This window comes from Centroberyx gerrardi, chromosome 1 (genome assembly GCF_048128805.1).
Source record: "Centroberyx gerrardi isolate f3 chromosome 1, fCenGer3.hap1.cur.20231027, whole genome shotgun sequence".
NCBI classification, from domain to species: Eukaryota; Metazoa; Chordata; class Actinopteri; order Beryciformes; family Berycidae; genus Centroberyx; species Centroberyx gerrardi.
The window spans coordinates 12,048,010-12,054,009 of record NC_135997.1 but is presented as its reverse complement, the minus strand read 5'-3'; positions in this window follow the sequence as shown (position 1 = coordinate 12,054,009).

Sequence of the window (6,000 nt, the reverse complement as noted above, 5' to 3'; positions counted from 1 at the left end):
TCTTTCCTCTGGAGACGAGGTAAGATACAGGAAATTAAAGCAATAAAATTCTGTCTAGTCAGAACCTTGATCCCCTGCAATATTATATTAAGGACCGCATGACATAAGCCGTCCTGTTTCATCCTGCCAAGTGAAATCCCAGTGATAAGAAAGCACATACAAACCTGCGTAGAACCGTTCTCAACAAAACAATAAGCCTTTGTTATTGTACTATTGTGTTTCCTGTAGCAACAAACATAGCAGAATAACACAATGGAAATCATAGATCTGAGTTTCCAGTGGCTTTAATAATACATAAACCTCAAGACATCTTCTTTGTCCTGGAAGGACGGCATGATGCAAGCAACTTCTTCAAGTAGTTTGGTGTTATGCAAATGAATTGCATCATAAAACAGTTCAGCAGCCTTAACCTGTCTGCAACCGAGTTGGATCAAGTAAAGACAATTCAGCTTTTCACAACCAACTGCATGTAAGAGGCAATCAAATAACAACTACATCTAACAGGATTTGGCATATAGGCTATTTATAGTAGACTGCAAAACGCTGACAGTAGAATCTTGTCTTTGGGTGACATTTTGGTTGGCTAGTCAGTTGCACATCAATTCTAATTGGCTTTGCTTTTTACTTGCGTGGTTTTCTTGCTCTATTTGATCAGCCAACAAAACAAGTGCAGCTTTTTCTTTTTAATGCTGTGCTTAATGTAATGGAAACAATCCAATTCAGAGATGTAAAAAATTTGTTAGTTAAACTACATGAGTTCTCCAATAATTTGGGGGACTTAAAATGGTTTAAGAATAAAAACAATCCATAATATGGACATTGATTTTATCAATATTTTTGCTTGTTGCATGCAACTTAATTTGCTTTTGAAACACTAATAAAAAAAAGTTGCATGTAAACAATACAACCTGAAAATTGCAACTGCTACAGTACCAGCCTAAAGACGGATGGAAAGTATTCTTGTGCATTTTACAGAGCAGAGAGATCAAAATCTGTGATCCTTCAATGGCCAACTCTCTCTATTAAAGAGAGCCTTCCTTGCTGCTTCTCTCCATAAGGCCCTTTCTCTCTGTCTCCTCTCCTCTATGTCGTATTGTTCAGGAGAGGGAGGGTGTAAATGTCGGCAGTCTCCGCTGAGCTGCTCCCAGGGCCCAGCGGCAGACCGGAGGCTGGTGCAGCTCCCAGTGACAAAGCTGAGCCTTGGACCGCATCGGTAAACCAAAAGGTAAAGGCTGCCAGCATCAATCAACCACAGGGAACAGAGAGGGAGAGCAGGAGCATCCTCCACCCCTGCTGCGGCTGCAGTGGGCTTCCTTTCAGAAGGAAAGCACCCCCTTCTCTCCCTCTCAGGTCTGTCTGAAAGGGCAAGACACGGAAGAAGCTGAGTCCATTAATTAACCATTTCGATATCTTCCTATCACCCTGTGTGTGTGTGTGTGTGTGTGTATGTTAATGAGTTCACTTGAATTTAAGTTGTCATCCCATTTCATGAATAGTGAGACACTGCAGAATTTTTGTTGCCCTTTGGTCTCCTTTTTCAAAAGTGACACTGATATTGTCCGTGTGGTTAATTGATATGTAGGAAGTGGGACATGTATGCTATTACCATATCCAGAATCTGACAGATGTGTAGCCACAAAAATGAAATAGTGCAGAATTGATACAGCTATCTGTAAATGCATAAAATATAGGCCAAAAAAAAAAATCTGGTATCATAATTACGGTTGACATGAGGGTTGCAAACCATAACTCGGAGGTCTTCCTGCCTGTTTTTCTTCTTGCTGCACGTCTCTGCCTGTCACTCCGCCTGTCTGAGGAATGCGCTCTGGACAGTGTTCCCGCAGTGATGCTCCACAGAGAGACGACACTCGCCAGATATCTACAAGGCGCAGACACACCCACTTCTTCCTCTCTGCTTCCTGTGTCATGCAGATAAGAATCCCCTCACTTCTCAACCAATCCCAGCTGGGCGGTCTGTGGGCTGGTATTGCCATGGTAACAAGGGATGGACAGCCAGGCAGAGAGAGGACTCATGACACATGACCCAAAGCTATTTTCTCATCTCATCATGCTCACCTGTTAGTTTACATAAACATAGGCTGTTTCAATGTTTGTCTGTGTGTTAGTTTCAGCTTGCGACTGTTAAAAATGACAGTTTGGGAATATGATGTTAAGAAGAAATTGCTAAGAACAAGAGCATCAACTAAAGATTACCATGGAAGTGGAGTTACCAGTGATTGAGACTGACTTGGGACCAAATTATACTCACGCATCACCTGGGCAGAAATAGTGAAACTGACCTGATAATAATAATATTAAGTACTTTTCAAAACAAAGCAAACTGCTTTTACAAACCGCTTCACAGAACACCAGACAAGGAGAACAATAAAAACAACCGAAACAGAAAAACAGCAGTGATAAAATGAACAGACAACAAAATAACCATAAAAGAGAAGACAATAGCGATCAATCTAGAAACAAAAACTAAATAAAAGCAAGTTTATAAAAGTATGTTTTTATGAGTGATTTAAAAGAAGACACTGAAGAAGCTAGCCTGATCTCCTCAGGTAGCGTGTTACACAGGACTAGTGCCCTTACTGAGAAAGCCTGTTCTCCCTTTCAGCCTTTTCAGCCTGGATTTTGGAACGACACAGCGCCCTGCCCGAGGATGTCAGGCTGTGGTTTGGCTCATAGGGGATTAAAAGGTCAGAGATGTAGCTAGGTGTTAGTCCAGCACAAGCCCTGAATGTGATTGGTAAAATCTAAATTAAAAAATAAAATTATGAAATTTACTGGCAACAGAAAGAATTTTGACTGAGACAGGAAAATAATTGCAATAATCCAAACAAGATGATATAAAAGCATGGGTCACCTTTTCGAGGTCAGAAAAGGATTAAACAGGCCTTATTTTGGAGATGGTTTCCAACTGGAGGAAACAGGACTGTACAGCTTTATTAATTTGATCACCAAAGCAGATGTTTGGATCAAAAATCACTTCCAGGTTTCTAGTAGCAGCTGAAATTTTGTGACATCCAACACTTGAAATCTGTAAGCCAGTCTTTGACTAGAGCTAGGTTGGTGGGATTGCTGGCTAAAATAAAATAGGATTAAAATGCAGCAATCATTAACACTGACAATAAGTAGTACATCATTAGTGACTTGAGCAGTCTCAGTGCTGTAGAGGGCTATAAAACCAGATTGATATTTCTTAGAGATGCTGTTATTATTCATAATGGCAATCAGCCATTATGAATAATAATCAGTAATGATAATAATCAGCCAGGAAACTACTTTCTCTACAACACTGGTTAAAAATGACAGTTTAGGAATATGTTGTTAAGAAGAAATTGCTAAGAACAAGATCATCTAAAGTGGTTTTCTTTACAAGAGGCTGGACCACAGCATCTTTAAAACAAGCACGGAAAGAGTCAATAGACAGGGAACAGTTGATTAAATATCTGGTCCGACTGAACCAAGGATCTCTTTTTGAAACTTTGAGCGGAGGAGGATTTCATATGAGAAATAGTTTCCTCTGAAACCAAAAGTTGAAAATAGCACAGTAAATAGCAGTTTGGGGGCATCTCTGAATTATTTCTCCCACAAAAAAAAACAAAAAACCCTGGGATAGTATTCTACACACACACACACACACAGACACAGTTGTCACAATGATAACTTATTTAGGAAAAAATATATTTCTGGAGCATGTTTTAGATGTGTTTTTGGAGGCACTGGGAGCCATTAGGTTAAGTCAGTTTCAATTCAGAGCCAATGGATGGAACTAAGACCAAGATCTTATATTTCCAGTTGGTTGATGTGCAATCATATTTCAAGGAATATAATATAACTAGGCACAAGACAGCCTATAAACAGCTAGTTTTTTAGAAAATATGTCCTGATGATGCTCAAGATGGGCCAACATGGCTGATAGAGCTTTACCTCTAGCATCCTGGAAGATGTGTAGCCCACATGTGAGATTGAGTGGCAGGTGTTTGATTGCAACTCATTCCCATTTACACCTGTTGACAGATAAGATCAAAACAGCAGACTGTCATCAGTCTGGCATTCTCCCTGCAGATCAGCTTTATTCAACAGCTGGGGGGGGGGGGGGGGGGGTGAGACCGAGTCAAGACCGAGAACAGACCAATGTGAGTCCATTTTCAAGACCGATTGTAAACAACATTAAACAATCAACATTTACACCATTTCTCTGCTAAAATTCCAAATGAAAGAAAGCATAATTTAGGAATTTTAGTCAAATACAAATGAATGTACAGTATGTATTCAGTGACAGAAGGCAATCCTTTGATCTGAAACATTGCAATTTGATTTCACTGAACTTTGGAAAGGCTCACTACAGTGGGCAGAATGAAACAGAAGTGTTAAAACACCCTGAGCACATAGATGCGTTTCACATTTTAACTCCAGTCAAGGATAACATGCTCCTCTATTGGCTGAGAAAATTCTACCATCTGTGTTCTTATGAAGCCCTTTCAAAACCCAGCAGATAAACTGAAAAAGTCATGGTGGCCTTTTTTTCTTAGTTCCTTTTGGAGATATGAGGTTTTCACTGGACAGCAACAACAAGTTAAGATGACAATTGATAAAGCTCTGTGTGTTGTAATGTCTGTGTGTAACCTTTTATTAGTCATTGTGGGATATTTTTTTTATCAATTCTGAGCTAGATGCCCCAAGTATACACTGCAAGCTATGGGACAAATGTTATTGTTATTTCAGCTCTGAAAACATCTCATGAGAACTTTGCCTCAGTTAGAATGGGAAAGAGGGTCAGAACTTTGTACAGCATGAGAAAGAAGAATTTCACTTCCATGCGGGGTCACGTCCAGTGTTACAATAACACCACTTACATTAAACTCTCTTTCTCTCTCTCTCTCTCTCTCTCTCTCTCACACACACACACACACACACACACACTGTAAAGTACATACTGACTTGTAAGCCTTTCCACTATATTGAATTGAATGAGTTTAACATTTTTTTTCTGCAACATTAGTATAGGACTACTGAAAATGCCAGTATATTCTATTGTGTTCTGGGTTTGATCGACTAAACAGAAAACAACATAGACACCAAGTTTCATATATAAAAAATATTGTGTAGGATGTTGATATTTTTCTCACATTCAGTACTACAGTATACAGATTGGTTCCCTTTCAGTCAGTTCAGCAGGTATAAGACATACACAATGGGATAAGATTTATCCTTACAAACTTTGTGTGGCCAAGTTGTGGGATGTACAACTTCAGTGTTTTTTTTTTTTTCTCCCTAGTAATTTTCTTTGTCTAAATTGTGAAGCAGGAAAGCCAAGGTACTATGTCCTGTGAATGTTACGTACCATTTTGTGTCCACTGAGATTTTGACTGACACGCAATGAAACGCAAAATAACTGGAAAGCAAAACTGAAAATTAAATATTTGTCTAGTGATGTTTATGGATTTTAGACATCACCAAGTCATTGCACAATAGTCATTTTTGCTGTCATTTTTGTGTTGTCAGTCTAAAACTGTTCATTATATAAAACTGGAAAAAAAAAAAACTCAAATTAATGCTCATCAACCTGCACTATAACATAAAACAAATTTGTAATATTGTAATGAGTACATCAAGGAATATGTTACTGCCTACTTATGGAGCTCACTCCACCCATTATATATTCATAAATGACACCTAATATACAGTAATTAATGTAAATGAGGCAGATAGTCAAATGATTATTCACTGTCCATGTTGAACTTGCACTTGTACTGAAAGATTCAGTAATGTTTAACACAATCGTCTCTCACTGTGTGTTCTGTTTAGAATTTGTGGAATGTGGAAAATTTGAGAAAAAGAGTGAAGGTGTGATTTAATATTTTGCGCTTTATTGTGATAGCATCCTATTTTTTTTCCTAATCTCAAAATCTAGCTGTCTTTGTAGATCCTTTCCACATATGATGTAAGCATATGATTGTAGACACAGATATCAGTGTGTCATTTGAA